Here is a 27,600-nt window from a genome sequence, read left to right on the forward strand (position 1 = left end):
TTGCTAAATATTTATTGTTGGAAAGAGACTGGTAGGGGTAGAAATGGTATATGAACCAAGAAGCAGGGGCTAAAAGAGGCCCTGTGGTATATTGTGCTGTTTACAATAGTCAGTGAAACCCTACAGTCTCCTTATAACAACCACACAGCCAAACAGTCGACCTAAATTGATATCCTGCGTAGCTCTGGTATAAACCATAGAAGAAATTGCACATTTGATGGCTTTTTCTCAGGAAGACAGCCCTATTGAGAGACCTGAGAGTGCCTTGGTATACTTACAGGTCCCCATTGTTCTCTAACCAGGGCTTTCTTCTTTACCTCGTCTCAAATTAGGCTCCAGAGATAATAATATTAGGAAATCTAAGCTGAAATGGACCCTAGAGCAATTTCAGGGAAGGAGTCAGGGTGAGGTTTGGATGATATAAAATATTTTATTACTTAGCTTTTTGTTGTTGTTGTTACAATGGTGCAAGTGTATAAAGTGGAAAAAACTACTGGCAAAAACCCAGTATTGGGGATTTAATCAAATGTCTATCTGATTTAACCAAAATCGTAGAAACAGTTTAGTAACTTTTCTTTTCAAAAGTAATAAAATTAATTTAATTCATATAAAAAGAACATATATATTAAATTCTCAGTTTAATCTCTGCTCTGCCATTGACTTACTCTATTGGTCATTTCAACTCTCTAGGTCTTAGTATCCTTATATATATGTATAATAAAATAAATTAAATGATCACTATGGTCTCTTCCAGCTTAATATTTTGTGATTTTATGATATGGACCAAGCAATAATATCTGGACCATGATCTTTACCTTTTGAAAATTTGTTCCTTGAAACCGTATTTTGGAATGAGAGGTTGTAATGTCAGGCGCAGAAAGGCATTGAATGTTCAGAAAAAAATTAGAGACCATATTATGTACATATTGTTTATAATGCTTAACGAGTAGCAGGCACCAGTTCTTTGGGTGCTATAATTGGATCAGGCCCAAGTTAGGTTGGATATGGTTAAATAAGCCCTATCATGATAGAGTAACTTTGGATAAGTAGATTTTCCCCCCAAAGCATACCTACCACATTTATAATATGTCACTAAAATAAGGTTATAATGTCCCATTTATTGAAATGAGAACTAAATGGCCACTGGGGATGGCTGAATTGATCCTCAGGGAGAAGATCTTTTTCCTTTTCCTCCAGAGAGTCAACAGGAAGTGTTTCATTTTAGTACTGGCTTTGTCACTATCCACATTTTTATGGATAAATATGATTGACTGTTATGAAAATCACATCACAGCTATTTTTCCTACTTTGTATAAAGTGACCTTTCTCAGTCACATTCACCTGCTGTCCTCCATGTGTCACAAAGGAATCAACCACCATGTGAGACATGAGTCATCTATCCAAAGAAAATGCAGCCTGCTAAGACCCATTCTTCCTTTACTTAATTCACATTAGCTTGGAAGTTCAACTATAGTGACTAGGTGGGATTGTTACTTAGGCAACATATACAGTTGAATCTTATTTATAATGTTTTATGTAAATAACAGTCATGTTAACCAAGAAGCACCACAAAATTTGAATTGCTTTGTGTTATGCCTGAGATGGATATCACATTCACCACATGTGTATCCACAGTGTAAGGAATCCTGCTATGGTAGCAGTTGGAAGACAGAAGCAGCATAGTTAAAAAAAAAAAATCTCTAAACTATAAGGAGGAAGCAGTTGCCCGAGACTTCAGATGAGCTCCAGAACTAAAGCAGTCCTGAGGATATAAGATATATACAAATATGATATAGTTACACAGTGATTTCTAGATTTTTTCATATTCATTTTTTTCATATTCATTCTCTGATTTGTACCTCATTAGCTGGTGAGGTAACAAGGCAGGCCTTGTGATTATTTTTTAGAGATGAAACAAGTGTCTTGCTTTAATAAATAGTAGTTAGTAAAATAAAGGGCACACTTCACTTGGGCATTTACTGATATGTTTGTACTATAATATAATTTAAAAGGTCTCCTCTAATTTATTTTTCTGTGTGTCTATGTAGGATGCTGACCAAAAGCAAATAAATTTTGACATTGACTGAATTGCCAGGTAACATGTCATTAAAAAGGTAGATTCTGCTATTTTGGTATTGTAATTGATTACACATATTAGAAATTTGTATTAGCTATATCATTGCCTTATTATAAGAATGCAAGATGACTTCATGAAAGTTGTTTAACACTGTATCTTATTGCTTTTCAAGTATTGATTTGACATCTGTACACCTTGATTTAAAACTTACATTTTATTTTGTATTTAACTCATACCCAGTTAAGTTTAAAATGAATTGGAGCATGGTTTAGGGCATAACTTATTTAAAAGTAAACCATTTGTCATTGGAGTGAAATGAAGTCATGGGATTTATGGTAGCTAACAGTTCAATGAAATGGTGCCCTTTTACTGTATCTTTGAATCATTCCATTTCTCTATATTCACACTTCCATTATCCATGCCTATTCCCATGTACCAGATGCTATGCTGTTCCACAGTAAAGGGGATAGTTTTAAACTTCCTCTACTTTCAGAAGGCAGTTTTCTTGCAGTTCAGTTTGTGAACAAAAATGATCAATATTTATTATTTTAGTGAAATCAATACTCTGATTTATTTGCCCAAAGTTAATTAGGACCAATACTTTGTATTCTGCTAATAAAACTAACTTTTTTACATTCAGGAGAAACATTAGCACCTTCCTTTTATCATCCTTAAGCAGCTCTTTGGCATAATAATGATACTTTAAATCAGATCAAAAGCTCATAGGATAAGACACTTAATTTGTTAGTATTTCTTATATTTGAATGAAATAGCGATAATGACAGCCTTCTGCATTTCTTTTAACATTCATTAGGTCATTTAGGCCTTTTATTGTGTGAAGAAATAATTATCAACAAAACATTGTCTCTTACTCAATATGAAAAACATTCTAATTCAAATTTAATCAAAGTATCAAGAATGCTGAGGCAATGAGATATATCTCTTTTGAGAATATGGTAAAACCTTCCTGTTTGCTGTGGCCAGGAATGCTCCATACAGAGATGGTCCGAGACTCAAGAGAAGACTCAAGCAAACATATGGTTTTAGCAGCTTAATGAAAAAGCGGAGCCTCTACTTAGGGAACTATAATTAGAAAGACCTATAATCATCGTGCTAAATCAGGATGGGGAATTCTTCAGCACCTCAGAGTAATTATCTAGGGATATGAAAGAAATACAAACACCTGGAGGCTCCGAGAAGGTACATGACCTGAGGCAGGGTCAGCTTCATGGGCATGTGACCTGTGCAGTTGCATAGAGCCAAAGGCTCAGAAGGACCCTGCACTTAGTTTAATGCTCTGCTTTTGCTTTCTTAAATGCCTGATAATTTTTGAACAAGGGCCCCGTCATTTTCCTTTTGCTTTGGGCCTTGCAAATATATAGCCAGTCCTAACATGAGACCACCTGAGAAAGCAGCTTTTGGATAAGGTAGCTGGTTAATGATAAAGAACCATGCCAGCGGCTTTGCCAGTGGGATACATTGAGCCAACTATAGAGAACAGTGCAGACTGGGCCCTCCACTGATTTAGAGAATAATGACTATTTTTGAAAGACTTGTGAGGAGGAAAGGCAATAAGGTTGGAGATGAATGCTTCCTTACTTTTGGTACCTTGTGTTCTACATAATTTAAGGTGGATTTCCCACCTGGCTTTCTAGATCAGTGCTCTCCAAACATTACTAATTGCCCACTCTTATCATTATAAAAATGCGTAAACATCTATATCCCAATACAGGCTTATTAGTTTAAAACTTACCTATCATATTACTATAAAACCATGTTATTTGTCAAAATTATCAAATAGAAATATAATGTGAGCCACAAATGAAAGCCATATATATAATTTTAAATTTTCTAGTAGCCAAATTAAAAAAATAAAAAGAAACAAGGAATTAATTTTAATAATTATTTTAGTTAAGTCAGTATATCAAAAATATTTTCATTTCAGCATGACATCAGTATGAAAATATGAGATGTTTACATTTTTAATACTAAGTCTTTGAAATCTGTTGTATATTTTAAACTTTTAGCATTTCAATTCAGGCTAGCCACATTGCAAGTGTTCAATAACCACATGTGGCTAATGGCTTACAATTGGATAGTCTACTTTTATATATAAAATATAAATTAAAGTATGAGAATAAAAAAGATAATGTAAAAGGAAGCTCCACATTCTAGATTTTTTAGCCTTGCAAATTCCCTGAGGTGTATGAATCCCACAATTAAAACAGGTGGTCTAGAATTGTGATTGGATTTATCAAGTTAATAGGTATGACAATTCTGAAGGGTGAAGTTTTTTTATGCCGTAGTTGGTATTGATGCAGATATTCCCCCCCACCCCCCACACACATTTCTTTGAAGAGAAGGGAACATAGAACCTATTTCTTTATGGGAAGATTGCCAACTTTCATATTTAAGAAGACTGTGTGGGATGAGATATATTTTGGCAACCATCTTTGGAAAATATAGTATGCCCCAATTCCTTACCACTGTGTAAAGTTGAGGCTCTAGGAAATTGCACTATATTGTTCCCTCTGGCATATTTTTCCATACCTCTGGGCACATACATATTCCTCTTTGGGAAGCTCAGAAAGAAATATGAGAAACTGGAGCAGTAGCTAGGCTATATCAAGTCGTGGAAGACTTTTTGTGTCATACCAGGGAGCTTGAACTTTATCTCATTGGGGTTTTTCAACTGGGGAATAGCATAGGCAGAGTTCCTCTGATTGCAGTAGGAGGGTGGATTTAACAGGCCAAGACAGAGCCTAAGGCAAGTAGGAAGTAAAATAGTATATCAAAGCAGTGGTCTCAGCTTGCTCACCAAATCTCATCAGATACACATGCTTGCTTATTAAGATGTTCTACTTGGAGCACTTGTCAAGTGAAGTTCTAAAAGTAGGAACAGAAAGAAGCAGTTGAAAAAGCTTGTTAATGAAAATGTTAAGTGTTTGAATCTTAATGACTTTGAGCCTAAGCTTGAAAGTGTCCACTCCTATTTCCTTCCCTACATTGCCTTTCTGCTTCCTTACAAATCCAAATACATTTAATTTATCTTAAATCAAAGAGAGATTATAAGTGAAGACAACTTCAGATGTCTCTATGGCACCACAAACCCAAAAGAAGTCAAAGGTCTAGAGAACAGGGGTGGAAATGGTTAATTTCAGGGCTATATTAAGACAATTGAGGAATATTCCACAGACAAATTGATCTATACTTTTCAAAAATGTCAATATCATGAAAAATAAATAGACTAAGAAATTGTTTCAGATTGAAGGATAGTAAAAATATATGATAACTAAATGCAATCTTGGATTGGATCCCGGATTAAAAATATTTACTCTAAAGGGCATTGCTGGGACCATCAGAGAAATCTGAACGTGGACTATGTATTAATCAGTATTATTGTATTGTAGGGGAGGAAGACTTTTCCTTTCTTCCCTTCTAAGTTTTTTGGCTGGCCTACTAATTAAATTGACACAAAACAGATTAACCAGAGAAAAACAAATAATTTCATTTGTCCGAGAGCTCATAAAAACATGAGACTCAAAGAAGTGACCAAAGCAGGAAGCTTTTATACCTTTTAGACAAAGAAACAGTAAACTTGTATAGAATTGACAAATTTGGGCTTGGGGTAGTAAGTTAGTGAGGAAGTAACAAGGTTTGTTTATACAGCCTTCTTGGCCCTAAATTTCCTATCTCTGGCGATCCGGTTACCTTCTACTGTCCTGGTATAGGAAGAGTACCTTTCACGTGGGAGATTTATTTTCTACTTTCAGGGGAACAAAGGAGTGTCAGAGTGTCCTTCTTGAACCAGCTGTTTCTTAAGTAACTTTAATTCAAAATAATCAGTATGTCAAGGTGGCATATCTTGGGGTGGCATATTTTGCTTTCCTTCAGTATCAGTTTCATTTCCTGAACTGATCATTGTAATATGGTTATAGAAAAGAATATCTTTATTCTTAAGAGATACATGCTGAAATATTTCAGGGCAGAAGGTCATGATATCTGCAACTTAAAACTACTCTTATCAATAAAAAAATGTTTAAAAAAAACTACTCTTATATGACTCACTAAAAAAAATTGGAATATGTTTACACATATATTTATATACTATATAAAAATGTTAGCAGTTGGTAATCTTGGTAAATAGGTATGGGTATTAATTGTGCTATTTTTATGATTTTTCCGAAGGTTTGAATTTTTCAAAAAGGTCTATTTTAGATATGCACAGTTAAATACTTACAAACATAATGATACAATGTCAGATTTGGTGCAGAATAATGATGGATGGGGAGTGAAAATGGGTGAAAGTATAGATGAAATAATTATCAAGATTGTAGATTATTGAAGCTGGGTGATAAATATGTGATGGTTCATTATATTATTCTGTCTACTTTGGTATATTTTTAAAAATTTCTGTAACAAAACATTAAAAAGAAGACAACAGAGGTCCTAAATAAAGAAGAGTATGGTGCCCCACCCTCATAAATAAGTAAAAAGAAACAATGCTAATACTAAAGAAAGTAATTCCATCTAAGTTGTAACTTTGCCAATTCTACTTTAATGTGGATGTGGAGGGTGCAGTTATAAAATATTACATTTTTTCATAAGGAGATTTTGGATGCTGCATTGTATTGGTTTCCTAGCATATACAGTTGACCCTTGAACAACACAGGGGTTACGGGTGCTGACACCTGTGCAGTGGAAAAATCTCATTATAATTTTATGCTTGGTCCTCTGTATCTACGGTTCTGTATCTACAGGTTCAACCAACTGTGGATCATGTAATACTGTAGTACATATTTCCTGAGCAAAAAAATCCATGTATAAGGTGGACCTGTGCATTTCAAACCGTGTTATTCAAGGGTCATTGTACTTACTTTGTTTATTGGATAATTCAGGATTGGTTGAGGTAGAGAAAGGAATTAAAAAGAAAGTTAGGAAACTGCAGAAGTAGATTTATTCTAGTTGAAAAATTTACATGATAAAAAGGGAAACTTCTAGGGTGGGGTTTCCTTTTTTTCAGACTGTAGATTGTACAAGTGTTGATATGTACAAAGCTGTGAAGTGAGTTGCTAAAAGCCTAAATGCTTCTGTTTTCCCAGTGGTTTAAAGACTAAGAGGTTTCTAACACAGCTGTTTTCTTTTCATGACTTCTTCTAACCCTCACATATAAATGTTTGTATGCCAAATATTTGTCACAGACAATTCATATAAAATCCCAAATTTTTGATGAAATGCAAACTCGTTTCATAATTGTGCCATTTTTCAAAATTCCCTAGGTGACACTTCTCTAAAACATAGATCTACAGAAAAATGAAAGTAATTCTGGCAGAACTATGAGTTCTCTTACGAGTTCAGTTATGAGGACCTTTTAACAGTACACCAAAACACAGACTACTTTGTGTTACCTACTGGATTTCAAAGGGATGAACACTGGGAAAGGACTTTAATAGGGGCAAAATCTTGTGAGGCACACCACAGTGAATAGATAAGTCTTTTGTTCATTCCATTGCTTAAGAGAAGATTTATACCCACCTTCAAAACTGAAGTATCTATGCAATATACATTCTTTGTTCTTATTAGAGAATTTTATGTGATACTAACAAACCATGAACACTACAAAGACTGTTGGTATTAGAATAAAATACTTTTTAGGACATGCAACTCAAGCCTTACCTATAATATGCAAAATGTCCACTAGCATTCAAAGGTGATTTGGAAAAGAGTTGATTATGATCAGTGATAAGTTGAGTAGTTATACTCTAAGTATATAGAGAGTACATAAAAGCTGCTTGGCTAGTTTTACAGATATTATTGTACAGATTTTCATTCAATAATTAAAATATAGGAGCAGCTAACATCTTTAGAGAAAATAAAAATCTACCCAGAAAAAGATTTTTTTATATTTTAGCGGATATACAAACACAAACTCAAAACCATCAGATAATATGATAAATTCTGACCATATGAATGATATCATGCATTGTGAAATTTATTTCATTATTCAAATATGAATATAAAATTAAAATTCTTCAAATTTTCTCTTCTAGTCATTAGTTATGAATATAAAGTTATTGCCAAAAATGTAGGGAAAATATATCAACTGTTTTATATTTCTTAAGGAAGAGGAAATTTCATAAGCATATTAATAAAAAACTTTACCATTTTTAGATATAGAGTTGAATTAATAAACTAGAAGGTATTATACTATTATTCTAACCTATAAAATTATAAGTGCCCATTTAATATGGTAAATACTAAAGTAAGTTAAGATGAACATGTAACATTTGGTTGAAATAATTAAACAATGATGTGACATATAATAAATATGTAAGAAAGCAGTTGTAAACAACTGGAATAAACAATTGCAAATACTTTAATGTCAATTGTAATAGAGCTTCTTTCAAATTATTCTACTCTTTTGATTCACTCTAGAAAACTCGTGTTTTGGATATAGCAGTTTCTATTTCCTCTCTTTTCTTTTGATTCCACATAGTTATTATGACTGAATCAATTTATAGCTAAAATATATTGAAATAGTTATTGGCAGAATGAAAGTATCCCAAACACTCTCAGCTGAAGGATCAGCTATTCTCAGCTATAACTGTAGTCATTTGGGCTTATTTCCCAGTACTGTCTGAGCATAGTAGATTTTTTATAATAAAATAGCAAAAAAACCCCTGGTAAGTTGAAGTTTTTTTCCCTATTGCATTTCCCATTGTGCATTATTATATGCAACAGTATTCTAGGAGTTTGGCATATATTTCAAAATACATGAATAAAATTACTCATGCTTACAGTATGAATTTTGTTGTACTGTTTTTGGTCAATCAAAGAAGCATTTGTGTTTATACATAAATACAAATTTTAGAGCTGTATCTGATTTTAGAATTCATGAAAAGAACAAATTCTTATATTGCAGTTGAAGAAAGTGAAGCCTTAAGAAGGTCTTGGGGATGCAAATCTGAGGTACTTTCTACATGTTTACTGGTAGGGATACCAGTGGATTTGAGCATCAATTACTCACAGCACTACCTTGCTCTATAAGGCACTCTTTGGCTTTTCTTCCATCTATATTACAGCTTTTCCATATCCCCCCAAAAAATCACATGCATGTAAGCCCTTGTGTCAGACTCTACTTCTTTGGGCAACCCAAGCTAGCACATACAGGTTTCTGAATATCACTAATATTAATAAAGTTTGGTGTATGGTATTGAGAAAAATTAATTTTAAAAGAAAGACACCTAAAATTTTATCTCTTTCACCAAATAATACAGGAATTTTTATTTGTATTTTAGAAATAATAACTTCATGTTTTAAAATTTATATTTGTAGTATGAGTTATGTTACGCAATGTCTGAATCTAAGAGATTTGTCTTAATTTAATCTTATTCCCATGAGAAGAAACAAGGAAGAATGCAAGTAAAATTCATTCTCCATTCTCTCCCTTGGAGTTCCTTTCTCTGGAAAGCTTCTGAGGCTGCGTATGTAACACCAAAATATCCCATCAATTTATTTTAAATCATCTTGTCACTGGTTTGCAGTTGAGCTGTTAACCCAGCTGTGATGGTTAGGAATTACCTGGCTAAGTAGCAGAGGACCCAACTAAAATGGACTTAAACAATAAGGATGTTTATTATCCCACATAACCAGAATTCTGAAAGTGAGATTTCTTTTCCCCAGACTTCAGTGGCTCAGTGATATATTTTGTTTCTAACTTGTTGTGTGTGTACATGTTGTTTGTGTTCTGACTACTCCACTGACCAGCTATTCCCCTATCTCTCTACCACTTCTGAGGCCTCTCTATTCCCTGAGACACAAAAATATTAAAGTTAGGCCAACTAATAATCCTACAATAGCCTCTAAATATTTAAGTAAAAGAAAGATCTGCACACCTCTCACTTTAAATCAAAAGCTAGAAATGGTTTAGTGAGGAAGGCATGTTGAAAGCTGAGATAAGCCAAAAGCTAGTCCTTTTGAGCCAGTGAGCCAAGTTGTGAATGCAAAGGAAAAGTTCTTGAAGGAAATTAAAAGTGCTACTCCAGTGAATACACGAATGATTGGAAAGCAAAATGGCCTTATTGCTGATATGGAAAAAGTTTGAGTGGTCTGTATAGAAGATCAAACCAGCCATAACATTGCCATTAACCAATGCCTAATCCAGAGCAAGGCCCTAACTCTCTTCAATTCTAAGAAGGCGGAGAGAAGTGAAGATAATGTAGAAGAAAAGTTTGAAGCTAGCAGATATTGGTTCATCTCTTCAAGACCCTGATTTCAATTCCTTTGGGTGAATACCTAGAAATTGGATTGCTAGATCATATGGTAGTTTTATTTTTAATATTTTAAGGAACCTCTGTACTGTTTTCCATCATGGCTGTACTAGTTTACATTTCCCACCAACAGAGAACCAGGGTCCTCTTTTCTCCACATCCTTGCCAACACTTGTTTGTCTGCTTGCTTTTTAATAAGCCATCCTAACAGGTGTGAGGTAATATCTCATTGTGGTTTTGAATTGCATCATTTTCCTGATGATTAGTGGTGTTGAACACATTTTCATATACCTGTTTGCCATTTGTATTTCTTCTTGGGAGAAATGTCTATTCAGATTCTTTGCTTATTTTAAATCAGGTTGTTTGTTATTTTATTGAGTTGTATGAGTTCCTTATATGTTTTGAATATTAACCCCTTATAAGATAGTTTGATAATTTTTTCTCCCATTATGTGAGTTGCCTTTTTATTAGTGAATTGTTTCCTTTCTTGTGCAAAAGATTTTTAGTTGGATATAATCTCACTTTTTTATTTTTACTTTTGTTGCCTCTGCTTTTGTGTCATACCGAAAAAGTCATTGCCAAAATCAAGGTCAAGGAGCTTTTTACCTTATGTTTTTTTAAAAAATATACTTTTATTGAAGTATAGTCAGTTTATAATGTGTCAATTTCTGGTGTACAGCATAATGCTTCAGTCATACATGAACATACATGTATTCATTTTATTCATTTTCATATTCTTTTTCACCATAAGTTACTATAAGATATTGAATATAGTTTCCTGTGCTATACAGTATAAACTTATTGTTTATCTATTTTATATATATCAGGTAGTATATGCAAATCTCAAACTCCCAATTTATTCCTTCCCATCCCCTTCCCGCCTTGTAACCATAAGTTTGTTTTCTATGTCTGTGAGTCTGTTTCTATTCTGTAAATAAGTCCATTTGTCTTTTTTTTGATTCCACATATAAGTGATATCATATGGTATTTTTCTGGTTTGATAATTTTCTTTTGTATTAGCTTGGTTTCTTTTTTGTTTTTGTGACTCTATTGTATGCTTTGATTTTTAGTTACCCTGTTTTTCAAGTATGTTAACCCCTTACTATATCTATTTGCTTTAGACTATAAATTTAGTCACGTAGGCTCAAACACATCCTAAAAAGAATGAAGAAAAAAAGAAAAAAAGAAGAGTAAGAAAAAAGTCTTTATTTTCTTCCTCCCCTCTTCTACTTTTATGATTTTGATGTCCTTTTTATTTTCATCTTCATGTATATTCTCTTGCAACTCATTGTAACTTTCCAATTATGGTTTTCTCATTTCTATAGCTTCCTGCTTCTTTTCTATTTAGAATAGACCTTTCAATATTTCTTTTAAGATAGGTTTAGTATTGCTGAATTCTTTCAGTTTTTGCTTGTCTGTGAAATTCTTTATCTCCCCTTCTGCTCTAAAGGATAGTCATGCCAGATAGGTATCCTAGGTTACAGCTTTTTCTCATTCAGGACTTTGAATATATCTTGCCACTCCCTTCTGGCCAGCAGTGTTTGTGTAGAGAAATCAGCTAAAAGCCTTATGGGGGTTCCCTTGTAACTAACTCTTCTGGGGTTTTTTTTGCTGCCTTTAGAATCATTTCTTTGATTTTAACTTTGGCCATCTTAATTATAATATTTTGGTGTAGGTCTATTTGGGTTCTTCTTGTTGGGGACCCTCTGTGCTTCCTGTAGTTGGGTGTCTGATTCCTTCTTTAGGTTTGGGAAATTTTCACTCATGATTTCTTCAAATACCTTTTCAATCTTCTTTGCTCTTTCTCCTTCTGGGACCCCTGTTATGCGTAGGTTGGCACACTTTATATTATCCCACAGTTCCCTTATATTGTTTTCATTGTTTTTTACTTGCTTTTCTGTTTGCTGTTCTGATTGGGTGATTTCTTTTATCCTGTCTTCTATGTCACTTATTCGTTCCCCTGCATCATCTGGCCTGCTTTTGACTGCCTTTAGCTCAGCTCTTATATCAGCCATTGAGTTTTCTGTTTTTAATTGGCTCCTCTTTATAGTTTCTAATTCCTTTTTATAGTATTCTCTGTCTCTATTCATAGTCTCTCTTATTTCCTTCAGTGTTTTTATCACCCTCCTTTTGAAGTCATGATCTAGTAGACTGTCGAGGTATATCTCATGGTTCTTTCAGGGGACTTCTCTTATTCTTTTAATTGGGAGTGGTTCCTCTGCTTCTTCATTTATTTATAGTTCTCTGGCTCTATGAATTTAGGAGTATCAGTTATCTACTGTGGTCTCTAAGGGCTGTTTTGTTTTTTTTTATTTGTTTGTTTTTATTTAAAATGGGAGCCAACGGAGGGTCCGTTGTAGACTGTGTAGACTCTGTGCATCTAATAGTTTTGTTGCAAGGGCTGTTCTTAGTATGGATGGTTGCCACATCTTCCTTCCATGTGTTTTGGCTGTTTTCCCTCTGATTGGGGGTGTGGTTGGTGTGGAGCCTGCCCTGATTGTTGTTTTTGAGTGGGGCCTCCTTTTTTGTTCTGTGGTTGTTACAGTCGTGACAGGGACCGGATCTGCTCCCCTGTTGCTGGAATAGAGACTTCTAGACTCATTTCTGAGCTGTGGTGTGTGGTAGGCAGGGTTGGAGTGCTTCAGCTGGGAAGAAGAGTCACTAAGTATACCTCTGTAGGAGATGTCCATTGGGAAGTGCCCTCTGTGGTTTTGTCTGTCACTTGTTATGCAGGCTTACAAAGTACTCTTTGTTGATGCTGCCTTTGTCCCCACCTTAGCTGTGGGAATGTTGGCCACCTACTCTGGTGTCCCCCAGGTTCTGTGCCCCAGGAACTGCCAGCCCAGATCCACCAATGTCAGATACTAGGACCCTCCGTTGCAAGCATGCAGTCACACACCTGAATCCATGGTGCACCACAGGTCAGCACAAACCCCAGCCCCACCTCTGTGTACCATAAGGCCTGTTGTAAATAACCGTACTGGCCCCCACCGTGTGCCAGAACTTCACTCACTGCCTGTTCATCCCAGAGGTGCAGGTCCACAAAGGGCTAAAGAGCAAATCCACCCTCTCTGCCCGGGACTGTAAACAAATCTCAGTTCCTCCTGTGAAGTTGCAGGGCATGGATTCAGCTTTCAGCTCCACTTCCATGCAGCAGAGTTGGCTATGACCCATCCCTACCTCTCTTCTCACGAGAACAAACCAACAATGGAGCCAACTGGAGACAGGGGCTATGGCGCAGCTATGTTGTTCCCCCCTCCACCACACACACCAGCAGTGGTGCTTTTTAATGGGGGTCTCAGGCAGTTCTGTTCTGCACACACCCCTAGTCAGAGCTCACACTGCCGTCCAGTCCCCTGAGGCTTCCTCTGGGCAGTGGGCCCCAGCCCTCTCCCCAGGCTGCTCATTAATCTCCAGCAGCCAGTCCCAGCTTGTCCCTGCCTGCTTGCATCTAGGGCTGGGGATCACAGGAACCCTCTGTGCCAGTTCTGTCTGCCAAGCGGCTGCCACTTTCTCCTCTGAGCTTCAGAAGCTCTGCTTCTGTCCCTGCTGACCCCCTGGCTGGAGAGGGGATGTCCCAGCATATGGGTGCCTTTCTTCCTATGCCGCTCCTTCCATGTAGGACTGGTCCCACATAGATTTTTTTCTTTCTTCTTTTTTTTTTCTTTTTTTGTCTTACCAGATTTTGTGAGAATCCCCCTGTATTTTGAAGCAAGAGACACTCTGCCAGAGTTCAGTACGTGTTCTGTGTGATTCAGTGGGTTTATAGATGTAATTCTTGGTGTATTTGTGGGAGAGGGCGAGCTGTGAGCCTCTCTACTCTGCCATCTTGTCACCTCTTACCTTATGTTTTATTCTAGGTGTTTTACTGTTTCAGGTCTTACGTTAAAGTCTTTAATTCATTTTAGGTTGAGTTTTGTGCTTGATATAAGTTAAGGGTCCAATTTCATTCTTTTGCATGTGGATACCCAGTTTTTCCTATCATTTATTTATTACCATTTATTAATTTACCATTAAATTTATCATTTATATAAAAGACTATCCTTACCCCATTTTGTATTCTTGGATCTCTTGTTGAAGATTAGTTGACCATATCTATGTGGTTTTATTTCTGGGCTCTCTATTCTATTCCATTGATCTATGTGTCTATTTTTATATCTGTACAATACTATTTTGATTACTATAGCTTTGTTATGTAATTTGAAATCAGGAAGTGTGATGCTTCCAGCTTTGTTCTTCTTTCTCCAGATTGCTTTGGCTATTTGGGGTCTTTTGTGTATCCATATGAATTTTAGGATTGTTTTTACTATTTTTGTGAAAAATGCCATTGGAATTTTGATAGAGATTGCATTGAGTCTCGAGGTAGTATGGACATTTTAACCATATTAAGTCTTCTAGTCTATTAACACAGACTGTCTTTCCACTTCTTTTGTCTTCCTCAATGTCTTTCATCAAAATCTGAGTTTTCAATGCACAGTTCTTTTATCTCATTCATTAAATTTATTTCTAGGTATTTCATTGTTTTTGATGCTATTGTAAGTGGGATTATTTTCTTTATTTCTTTTTTAGATACTTCATTTTTAGCTTAGAAAGACAATGGATTTTTGTATTTTGAACTGCTGCTTTACTGAATTTGCTTATAGTTATAACAGTTTTCTGGTGGAGTCTTTAGGGTTTTCTATATATAAAATCATGTCATCTGCAAACTGATAATTTTTTCCTTCTTTTCTGATTTGGATAACTTTTATTTCTTTTTCTTGCTTAATTAGTCTATGTAGTACATCCAGTACTATGTTGAATAGAAATGGTGAGAGTGTGCAGCCTTGTCTTATTCCTGATCTTAGAGGAGAAGCTTTAAACCTTTCACTATTGAGTATGATATTAGCTCTGGGTTTGTCATAAATGGCCTTAATTATGTAGAGGTACATTCTTTCCATACCTAATTTGTTGAGTTTTTATCATGAATGGATTTTGAATTTTATCAAATGATTTTTCTGTACCTATTAATATGATTATATGATCTCTTTCACTTTGTTAATTTGGTATATCACATTTATTAATTTGCATATGTGGAACCATCCTTACATTTCAGGGATAAATCCCACTTGATTATGGTACATGGTCCTTTTAATATTCTGTTGTGTTTGGTTTGCCTAGTATTTTGTTGATAATTTTTGTATCTATATTTATTAGGAATATTAGTCTGTAGTTTTCTTTTCTTGTAGTGTCCTTATCTGGTATTAGTATCAGGATAATGTGGCCTTTTAAAATGAGTTTGAAAGTGTTTCTTCCTCTTAAATTTTTGGGAAATGTTTGGGAAGGATTGCCATTAATTAATCTCTAATGTTTGGTAGGATTCACCAGTGAAACCATCTGGTCCTGGGCTTTTCTTTGTGGGAGGTTTTTGATTAATGATTCAGTATCCTTCCCTGTTATTGGTCTGCTCAGACTGTCATGATTCAGTCTTGGTATATTAAAGTTTCTAGGAATTTATGCATTCTTTCTGGTTTATCCGATTTGTTGGCATGTAATTGTTCATAGTATCTCTTATGATCCTTTGTATTTCTGTGGTATCAGTTGTAATGTCTCCTCTTTCATTTATACTTTTATTCATTTGGATTTCTCTCTCTTTTTTTGTTAGTCTAGCTAAAGTTTGTCAATTTTGTTTGTTTTCAAAAAACAGCTCAAAGTTTTGTTGAGCTTTTCTATTGTTTTCTGGTTTCTATTTCATTTATTTGTGCACCAATATTTGTTGTTTTTTTACCACTGCAAATTTTAGACTCAGTTTGTTCTATATTTTTGCATACCTTGAAGTATAAAGTTAAGCTGTTTATTTGAGATCTTTCTTTTTTCTTAATGTACACATTTATTGATACAAAATTCCCTCTTAGCATGCTTTTGCTGCATCCATAACTTATGATATATTGTATTTCCATTTTCATTTGTTTCAAGATGTTTTTTGATTTCCCTTTTTCTTTGACCCATTGTTTGTTCAGGAGTGTGTTGTTTAATTTCCACACATTTGTGAAATTTCCAGTTTTCCTCTGATATTGATTTCTAGTTTTGTATGATTGTGTTTGGAAAAGAAACTGGGTATGATTCCAGTCTTCTTAAATTTGATAAGATGTATTTTGTAACCTAACATATAATATGTCTAGGGGAATGCTTCATGTGTACTTGAGAAGAGTTTGTATTCTGCTGCTGTTGTATGGAATGTTCTGTGTATGTCTGTCAGATCTATCCAACCTAAAGTATAGTTCAAGTCCAATGTTTCCTTACTGATTATCTGTCTGGACGGACTCCTAATATTGTATTCTTGTCTGTTACTCTCGTCAGATCTATTACTATTTGCTTATATATTTAGTTAGTGTGATGTTGGTTGCATATACATTTTAAATTGTTGTATCATATTGATGATTTGGCCCTTTTTCATTATATAGTGACCTTCTTTGTTTCTTGTTAGTTTTTGACTTAAAGTCTCTTTTATCTAATATAAATATAGCCACCCCTGCTCTCTCTTGGTTTCCATTAGCTTATATCTTTTACCATCCCTTCACTTTGAACCTATGTGTGCCTTTGAAGCTGAAGTAAGTTTCTTTTAGGCAGCATATAGTTGGGTATTGTTTTTATTTTAAATCTATCAGCAACTCTGTGCCTTTTGATTGGAGAATCTAATCCATTTATGTATAAAGTAATTATTGCTAGGTGAGGACTTGCTATTGCTATCTTGTTAATTGTTTTCTTGCTGTTTTATATTTCCTTTGTTCCTTTCTTCTTCTCTTGCTGCCTTCCTTCATGAATTGATGGATTCCATAATGGTATACTTTGATTCCCTTCTTTTTATCTTGTGTGTATATACTATAGGTTTTCATTTTATGAATACCCTGAGGCTTCCTTGAAACATTTCATACATATAACAGTCTATTTGAAGCTATTAACTTTGATCACACAAAAACTTTACCCCTTTATCCTTCCCCCCACATTTTGTGTTTTTGACACCACAATTTACATCTTTTTATATGTGTATCCTGAAACAAATTATTGTAGCTTTAGGTATTTTTAATACTTTTGTCTTTAGCCATTTTTCTAGAGTTAAGTGGTTAACATACCACCATATTACAGTATTAGAGTATTGTGAATCCAACTATGTACTTACCTTTTATCAATGTGTTGTGTATTTTTATGTTACTGTGTTACTTATTAGCATCCTCTAGTTTCAGCTTAAAGAATTCCTTTCAGCATTTCTTGTGAGGTGGGTCTAGTGGTGATGAACTCCCTCAGCTTTTGTTTATTTGAGAAAGTCCTGATCTTACCTTCATTTCCGAAGGACAACTTTGCTGAGTAAAGTGTTTTTGGTTGGCAGTTTTTAAGAATTTCAGTACTGTGAATATATTCTTACACTCTCTTGGCCTGCAAGATTTTTGCTGATAAGTCTACTGATAATATTATGGAAGTTCCCTTGTATATAAGTCACTTTTCTCTTGCTGCCTTTGAAATTTTCTCTTTGTATTGATTTTTGACAATTTGATTCTAATGCATCTTGGTAAAAACCTTTCTATGTTCCATCTATTTGAAGTTATTTGGACTTCATGGATCTTGATGTTCATTTCCCTCCCCATATTTGAGAAATTTTTGTAACTATTTATTTAAATAAACTTTCTCCCCCTTTCTCTCCCCCACACCAGGATTCCCAGATGCACAGATTGGTTCATTTAATGGTATCCCATAAGTCTTGTAGGCTTTCTTCACACTGTAAATTTTTTTCTTCTTTTTGTCTTCTTCTCACTGAGTAAATTTCAGTGATCTGTCTTTGAGCTCACTGATTTTTTCTTCTGTGTGATTGTGTCTGTTGTTGAAACTCTCTATTGACTTTTCCAGCTCAATGATTGCATTCTTTAGCTCCAGAATTTCTGTTTGATTCTTTTTTATGGTTTCTATCTTTTTGTTGAACTTCTTACTTTACTTATGTATTGCTTTCCTGATTTCATTTAGTTGTCTTTCTGAGTTCTCTTTTAGCTCACTGAGCTTCTTTAAGATAATTATTTTAAATTCTTTGTCAGGCAATTTATAGATTTCTATTTTTGGGGGGAGGGTCAGCCATTGAAGCTATATTCTGTTCCTTTGTGGTTTCATATTCCTTTAAATTTTTATATTCCTTGAAGCCTTGTGTTGTTATCTTCACATTTGATGAAGCTATCACCTCCTCCAGACTTTATTGACTGGCTTTAGGAGAGAAATACCTTCACCAATCTGCCCACAAGAGATCATGGGGGTCTCTCAGATCTTTTGTATGTATTCGCCCAGTCCACTTATCTTGTTTCTTCTTGGAAGAGAAGTCTTAGGATTGTATGCCTTCTCAGCTAGGCCATATGCTGAGAGCCTCCCACATATTTTCCCTAGGGCAGTGCTCTGAAATTTTCAATGTTGTGCACCTTCTCCCAATCCAGCAGAGTCAAGCTGGCTACCGCTATCCATGTGCTGTCTTCAGGGGAGAACATACTGGTTGTGAAAGAGCACAGGGCTCTGGCTTTGGGGGGGCGTGTGAAATGCTGGGGGCATGTGTTGACTAGTTAGAGGGGTCTTCTGGTAAGCAATTCTATGGGATTCGTGAGTTGGACTCTTGGTGGAGGACCACAGGCTGGTAGTAGAAACTGTGACTAATATTTGTTTGCTAGTTTCTGCAAACCCCTGTCCTTTCCTCTGCTCCTAGTGGTCCCTAGTCTTTTCAGCTTATGTGATTCCCCACAGTATTCTGTGTTGGATGGGGCTTAAGTGGGCTTTTGAGGCATTCTGCAAGTGGGCATCTACAAGGCTGAGAAATCTGAGCACTCACTTCACTCTTACTTTTCCCTTTAGGAGAAGTCATGGGCCAAGGGAGTCTCTCTTAGCATAAGCTATGCTTCCTTTGGGGAGGCTAATCCAGGTAATGTGAAAGTGTTCTTTTAACCCTCTTCAATGTGTCTGTTCTCACATTTTTTTGTCTACTATGGTGCTAGAACCTCTCATCTAGATTCTTGGGTTCCCATAAAGGTATTTTCACTTGTGGGTGGTTGTTACATTCAGTATTTTTGTGGGGGTTTAAGGGCTGGAAACTCTTATTCTACCATCTTGCTGTCTTTATATATTCTTTTTTTTAAATTTTATTTTATTGAGTTATAATCAGTTTACAATGCTGTGTCAATTTCCAGTGTAAAGCACAATTTTTCAGTTATACATGAGCATACCTATATTCATTGTCACATTCTTTTTCACTGTGAGCTTCCACAAGATTTTGTATGTATTTTCCTCTGCTATATAGTATAATCTTGTTTATCTATTCTATATATACCTGTCAGTATCTACAAATTTCGAACTCCCAGTCTGTCCCTTCCCATCCCCCTCTCCACTGGCAACCACAAGTTTGTATTCTATGTTTATGAGTCTGTTTCTGTTTTGCATTTATGTTCATTTGTCCTTTTCTTTTCTTTCTTTCTTTTTTTTTTTTAGATTCCACATATGAGCAATCTCATTTGGTATTTTTCTTTCTCTTTCTGGCTTACTTCACTTAGAATGACATTCTCCAGGGACATCCATGTTGCTGCAAATGGTGTTATGTTGTCATTTTTATGGCTGAATAGTATTCCATTGTATAAATATACCACCACTTCTTTATCCAGTCATCTGTTGACGGACATTTAGGCTGTTTCCATGTCTTGGCTATTGTCAATAGTGCTGCTATGAACATTGGGGTGCAGGTGTCTTTTTGAAGTAGGGTTCCTTCTGGATATATGCCCAGGATCGGGATTCCTGGGTCCTATGGTAAGTCTATTCCTAGTCTTTTGAGGAATCTCCATACTGTTTTCCACAGTGGCTGCACCAAACTGCATTCCCACCCGCAGTGTAGGAGGGTTCCCTTTTCTCCACAGCCTCTCCAGCATTTGTCATTTGTGGACTTTTGAATGATGGCCATTCTGACTGGTGTGAAGTGATACCTCATTGTAGTTTTGATTTGCATTTCTCTGATAATTAGTGATATTGAGCATTTTTTCATATACCTATTGATCATTTGTATGTCTTCCTTGGAGAATTGCTTGTTTAGGTCTTCTGCCCAGTTTTGGATTGGGTTGTTTATTTTTTTCTTATTAAGTCATATGTATATATTCTTGATATTAATCCTTTGTCAGTGTTGCAATCCTTTATATTTATTACAAGTATATTCTTTCAGTTTGTGTTTTGCGTTTCACTTTCATTACATGATTTTTATTGCTAGAAATATTTCATTTTCATGTAATAAAATTTATTAATTTTTCCTTTATAGTTTATTATTTTTTCTTAGCTTAAGAAATTTTCCCTTACTCCAAGATTATCATATGCCTCCATATTTTTTCTAAAAGTTAAAATAATTTTCCTTTCTTATTTAAATATTTATTTTTCCTGGAATTGATTTTTATTTTTAATATGTGTTAGAGATCTAAATCCATTTTTTCCCATATGAATAACTTATTATCCCATCACTATTTACTAAAAACTTCTTTTTCCCAGAAATCTGTGATGACATTTTACCAAATATCAGGTTTCTGTGTATATGAGGATCTATTCTGCTATATTGTCCTGTTTATCTGCCTCTGGAATTTTCTTCTCATTTTCAGTTTCTTTTTCTTCATCTCTATGGTTTTTTGAGAAAGGAATTATGCAAATGTGCACACACTTGGCTGTAGTCCCCAGTAATTCAGTAGTGCAGTTGACCTTCCAAAAAATATATGGTTATTGCTGCTTACTTTGAAAGGTTTAGTCATAGAAATTAATAAGTTAAAACCTTCACCTAAGTCCAATAAGATCAGTGCTGCTTGTCTTAAGGATGAACTATAACTTCCTTTCTGAGTAAAGCCCCCATTAAATACAGTATAAGCCCCTTATAAAACTGATATCAAGGAACATATCTCAAGATATTTTGACCTTTTTAATGTGTTGGGACATGATTAGTTCTAAGATATACTGGGTCTGTATAATCTGTCATATACATAGTAAAATAATTTACAATTAAATATAATAGAAAACATTCTAATTTTGTTAACATTTTTTGCCCTAATTTCTTGTAAATCTGTAAGTCTTTAAAAAAACTCACATGGAAAAAGGAATAAAATTTTATTTCTTATCAAAATGATTCTCATCCACTTACAGTAATGAGATTATAATTCAAAATTAAATCTTAGAGTAGTATTTGATTAAATATAACTATAGTTTGTTGTAGCATTTTGCTGCCAGTTTTAGTATTACATCTCAGGAAGAAAAAAGTCCTTTTTAAAATACATTACCTTTATTATTATTACTTTGATTCTAGTCTAGTTAGATCTAAGCCTTCAAAAATTGAACTTTCATAAATTTCATAAATTTATGAAATTTCCTGAGAGTCAAATTTCTAAATTTCTTGAGAGTCAAAAGGGAAAATAAATGTAGGGCAAGCAGTGTTTGTTTTCTACAAACTGAAGCATCATAGATTAATGAAAAGATTAGTAACATTCATGTGGCAACTTCAATTTAAAGGGAAATATTGTGAGTCTTGAGAAAGAAATCCAGCACTATTTTTATTTTTTTATTCCATGAAATATACTAGTAATTAAATTAGCCATAAGTCATTAAAGTACACATGGACCTCTTTTCTTATTAAAAATGTAAAGAAGCACTAAAATCTTTAAATTGCAACACTACTTTTAATGAAAGTACATTTGAAATACCACAGATTTGCCATCCATAGATAAAATGTTTTAAACTAATGATGAAATCTTTCTACAGGAGAAAAATGAATTACTAGAAAGCTCATGAATAACTGAAAAAATGTGTTCCACCATTCTTTCACTAAATTGATTAGAAAGAATGTTTTTGTGCAGTGACAAAAATAAATTGATAAACAGTCAAGGAGATTTCTATAAACAAACACTAAATTTGGGGGATTTTAATTATACTCCATTTATATCTCTTACTGCTATCTTCTGTTTCTCAGCATGAAATTATTCTCTGGGCCAAATGCAGGGCCAAGGAGAGTCAATCCCCATCACAGCATTGCCAAGTATGACCTAAAAGTTGAAAGCCATTATGTAGTAAATCATGCCAGAGAAATAATCAAGCAGCTAAGGCAATACGTTTTGGATAGAATTGGCAGTCTTTGCCTTAGAAAAGCACAGCACTTGGGTAGAATCACAATATTTTGGGGGTAGGATTAGGAAAATGCTTGCAAAAATCCTGGATAACGTATTTCTGGGTGTGCTGGATAACATGCAGCACCCTCAGAAATAAAAAAAACCCCTTGCTGAAGAAGTATTCTCTAGGGGGTGATATTTACCTGGTTTGGCCCTCTAAGGGCTCCTCTGAGATTGAAATAGGGTGGATCCAATCTAGTAGTGATCTATAATTTTGGAGCTGTTTTGTAATTCAAGACCTTATGGATATAACAAAAGAGTTGTTGAAAATGATTGAATCCTTCAGAATTACATGAAATTTATGTTCAGGTTTTCATGATGGTACATTTCAACATAAACATAAACTCTACCAGATATATGGAGCTAAAAGGGGGAGTTTTAGTATAAAATTTTAGGTCTTTGCTCCTGGTGAAAATCATTTGTCAAGATTACTAGGGAATTTTGTGTTTTCTGGTCTGGCATAGATTCCTGGAACATAGCATACTCTTTCTTGCTTTTGAATCTTAGCTCATGCTGTCATCTCTTTCTGGAGTGATCTCAACCTCGTCACCGTAACCAACACACAGATTTACTTAGATAATTACTTCTTATTCAAAAAGACTTCCTCTTCTGTGTTGTATTAAATACTTGTGAATACCTGTGCATACTTAAAATTGTACCTATCTGTTTAGATATCTTATTCATCTCAGTAATTCCAGTGTCTAGACATAATAGTGTTCAACAGAATGCACCCACTTTATTTGTAGAAAATTTCCAACATGGTACTAGATTGGCTGTCTATTTAATCATTTCATTTTATGTAGAATATTTTGTCAGAAATAATCATAATGTTATCAAATAAAACCCATTTCTTGTCATTTGAAAGCCACTAAAAAGGTATATGCCTTTTAAAACCAGTGAATATATTGCGTAAGGGACCAGGATGAGAGAGCCTATGTATGAGCACTTTCAATTCTGGAATGCTTTCCTTAAAGGTTAGCCATTTTCTTTTGTTTGATTTTGGAGTGACTGTGTAGCAAGGGGAATAAATAATCTAGTAGCCAGGTCTGAGTTCTGTAGCTAGAAGCTATTACTGACTGTATCCACATCTGACTCTGAAGTGGCTGAAACCAGGATTAGAGAAATTCCAAAGTAATTCAACAAGCCTGTTCTCATTATTGTTAAGGATCAAGCTAACTTTCAAGAACCATGCATTTAAAAGTCTCTCAAAAAAGAATTTTCAAAATATCACAAGGACTCATGTCTTTTTGCCACATGGTGATAGACAACATAAAGATAGTTGGTATGTAAGACTTGCAAATGTTCTACTTACTACTCTGCTTTTTAGTCTCTTAGATTTCTTTTTGTTTCTTTTCTTTTTCAGCAATATTTGATTTTTTTTGCCATTGTGAAAATGCTTAGTGCTTCATCAGGATATCTTTGAGAAAAAATGAATATATCATCACTGATGCTCAAAAGTTGTAATAATACAAACAAAAGTCACTGAAATTTAAGATGGCATAAAAGAACACTGCTTTTATCTGTATTTTAGGCAAAAGAGCTCTCAATTCATGTTTTAGAAATTTCTTGTATCAAATTTAGGCTCTTTCTTCATACATTTACATGAAGCTCCTATACTCCCTATGAAAATAGTGATGGTAATTGAAATCCAGATAGTCAGTTACTGTCAACATTTATGTCACCACTTGCCAAAAATACTTGTGAAGCACCTATTTTCTTCATTTTAAGAATAGAAGAGGGATTTGGAACCAATTTATAACAGAAAAAATTACTGAAGCCTTTTGCATTAGTTATATATTGCTTCATAATAAATGACTCCAAAAATTGATAACCTTAAAACAACATTTATTAACCATGGTTTCTGTGGGTCAGGAATCTGGACATGGCTTAGTTTTGTTTTCTGGTTCAGGGCCTCTTACAAGGCTGCAATCAAGGTGTTGGCAGTGGCTGCAGTCATCTCAAGGCTCGACTAGGCAGGAGTTACCTGTTTCCAAGCTCACTCTAGTTGTTGGCGAGATTCAGTTTCTCACTGGCTATTGGATTGAAGGCTTAGTTCCTCACTGGCTGGTGGCCAGGGGCCTTCCTAGTTCCTTGTCACATGAGCTTCTCAATAGAGCATTTCACAACATGGCAGCAGTCTTCTCTCAAAGCAAGCCAGAGAACGAGAAATGGAGAGCAAGATGGAAGCCAGAATCTTTATGAAATTTGATCTCAAAAGTGGCATCCCATTACTTTTGCTGTATTCTGTTCATTAGAAGTGAGTCACCAGGTTCAGCCTACGCTCAATGGGGAGAGGATTACATAAGGTTGTGGATACCAGGAGGCAGGGATTATTTGGGCCCATTTTAGAAGTTGCCTACCACACTGCTTTTACAGAAAGTCCTCTTCCTCTAGGTTAGCTGGTTTGGAGTAGAATGGCAGCCAGTTCTAGTTTTTATTTATTAAACATTCAGAGTTTTGTTTTTGAAGCCAAAATTATAGCTAGCCCCTGGCATTTCAGCAGAGGGACCACTTCAGACCAAAATGTACTGTTAATTTTTAAAATTAAAATATATTAAAGATTAAGTAAAATATGGCAACAAGTATCTGACACTATGAGGAATTGAGAAAGGGTATCAACTAAATAAACTAAGAAAATCTTCCTCATGCCTTCCTCAATTAAGTAAAATTATCTTTTTAAAATTTTACATGGCAAGAAAGAAAAAGCAGAGTCAGAGGAGGTATGAGAGTAATGACAGCTGCCCATTGAGAAGGATGGGGGTAAATAAGTCTCTTCTTAAAAGACCTGGAATTGGGACGATAGGGCCTGAGGGAAAGAAATCAAATCACAATATTAGTTTTAACATATAGTTAAAAGACTGTGAAGAAACAATACAAACCAGGGATAGTTAACATATAGCCCTCATTCTAGGAATAAAGTTTGTTAGAAAAAAACAAAAACACAACCAAAAAACTTTTGCTCTTACAACTTGGTATAAAAGGGATCTCAAACAATCTCATATCCTTATTGAGCTTTCCTCTGGTAGGGCTATGGAGAGTGGTTCAAAACTATATCATAATTTTTAAGATTGTGCCTTTGAAATTGCAGTTAGGAACCTCTTCTATAGCATGAGCTGCAGAGGTATGGTTAATAGGAAAATGTCATGTTATATTATAGCTCCTATGATTTAGTCAGAAATTTTTTCATGTAAGGACTCAAATCAGTGTCCATATAAGGACTCAAAGCAGTAGTCCAAAAGGATTCCTGTGATGAGGCTGTCCTTACTGCTCTAAACCCTTAGCCCCATCTAGCCATCTGGTTTTAGAGTTAAAGAGGTTGTAGTAGATACTGCCTCATTCAGATCCTTTTTGCATCCATTTGCCAGCTGCTGTGAATTTTGCCTGCTAAAGTCTCAAAGCTGCACCCTTCTCTGGAAGGAACTGACCTTGACAGAAGGGAACTGCCTTGCCTGGTAGGCCAGCACACCTTCCTGTCGGGCAGGGAACAGTCTGAAGCCAATGATTGACTGAAACTAAGGTATCAAAGCCTGACTATCTTGTCTTGAGGTGAAATTCATGTTTTGGAACTTCCCAGGGGATGAAGATGAGGCTAATCTACTGACACCACACCTTTGGTTAGCTCTTCTCCTACCCTATCTTGATTTCTTCACGCCTTTACAAGATCCTTCTGAGAGCACTCCCTCTATAAATAACTTGCACAAGAATTTCTATCTCAGGCTCTGCTTCTAGTAACCTGATCTAAGACAGGAGTCAACAGGAAATAAGTTGGGGACTGGGCAGTTCTTTTTAACAACATTGGAGAGTAAGAACCTACTTTCCTGTTTTGGTTTAGGGTGCTCTTTATCACTGGAACTATTCCCTTGTGTGAAACGTCTTCCTCCCATCTAAAATTATAGGATTGAAAAATAGATAAAATGGTTTATCTGTAATACCCTAGTATTTCTGCCTTCCTATGAACCAACCTCTCTTCCTTCCAGCCTCCCTTCCTCCTTTCTTCCTTTCCTTCTTTCTTCCTGTCATCTTTTCTTTTCTTTCTCCTTTCTTTCCTTCTCTGTCTTGCTCCAGAAAAGATTTAAGGTATCTAAATTAAAACATGAATAAAAACGGCATATGGTAGCAAGTGTACCTGGAATGCCCTTCTTACAAAGCTCTCTAAGAAGCCAATATCCCCTTTAGTGGCAAATATTGAATTCCCAATCTATACAGAACAAAGAAATGGCCAAACTCCCTCACTGGCATTCTTAGATGAAGATGGTTGAAAAACAATTAACAGAAAAAATATAGAGCTATCAAGTCCATATGTTTCACAAATTCTCTACCCTTAGTTCATGTATACCTGATAAAACCCACATTTTTAGAAGGCAAAGCAAAAGGGAAGTGGTCACTGTGGAGGATCTTCTGTTCTGGAGGGCAGAGGCTCTGTGCCTGTTGTGGCTGTTGAGCTACTAAGTCCTCACCCACTTTTCATGGGTGCCTTTTAAATGAATGCTTTAACAATTCTTGACTTTTCCCCAAATACAGGAGATACTCTGCAAAACTCATATCTTCACGACCCATAGATTTTTGTTTTTTGAGCAAAGGTAGTCACATCAAATGTTGGTACATTTCTCACTGCCCCTTGCTTGCCACCCTTCATATTTTTTCCCCATAATACATACTTTGCCCCAGCACGACTTCTTCTGTTGTTTTGCCAGGGTGCCCCAGTAAAAGCAACCCTGATTAAAACAGGTCACTTTATGTTTCACTTATAGTATAAAATCACTTAAAACCGAGCATACAAATTAAAGCTTTCTGTAAGAATCAAACAAGACCCTTTAGGTGAGTTTAGGTTAGCTATAATCAACTGACAAATACTCTGTCTTTAATGATGAATCAAAGTCCCTTGTGGGAAAAACTTTTTAAGGACAAAGACTGAATCTGATATCCCTTTCATGGTTTCCATTGGTGTACCACTGCAGGCTGCTTACAGAGAGCCCCAAGGCTTTCTCAAGAGCAAGAAGTGTTCACATTTGTGCCCTTGAATGATAGCAGAAAATAAACTTCTACTGCCAAGGGGCATTCTCATCTCTTTTTCCCA

Source organism: Camelus dromedarius, chromosome X, assembly GCF_036321535.1.
Source record: "Camelus dromedarius isolate mCamDro1 chromosome X, mCamDro1.pat, whole genome shotgun sequence".
Classification (NCBI taxonomy): Eukaryota; Metazoa; Chordata; class Mammalia; order Artiodactyla; family Camelidae; genus Camelus; species Camelus dromedarius.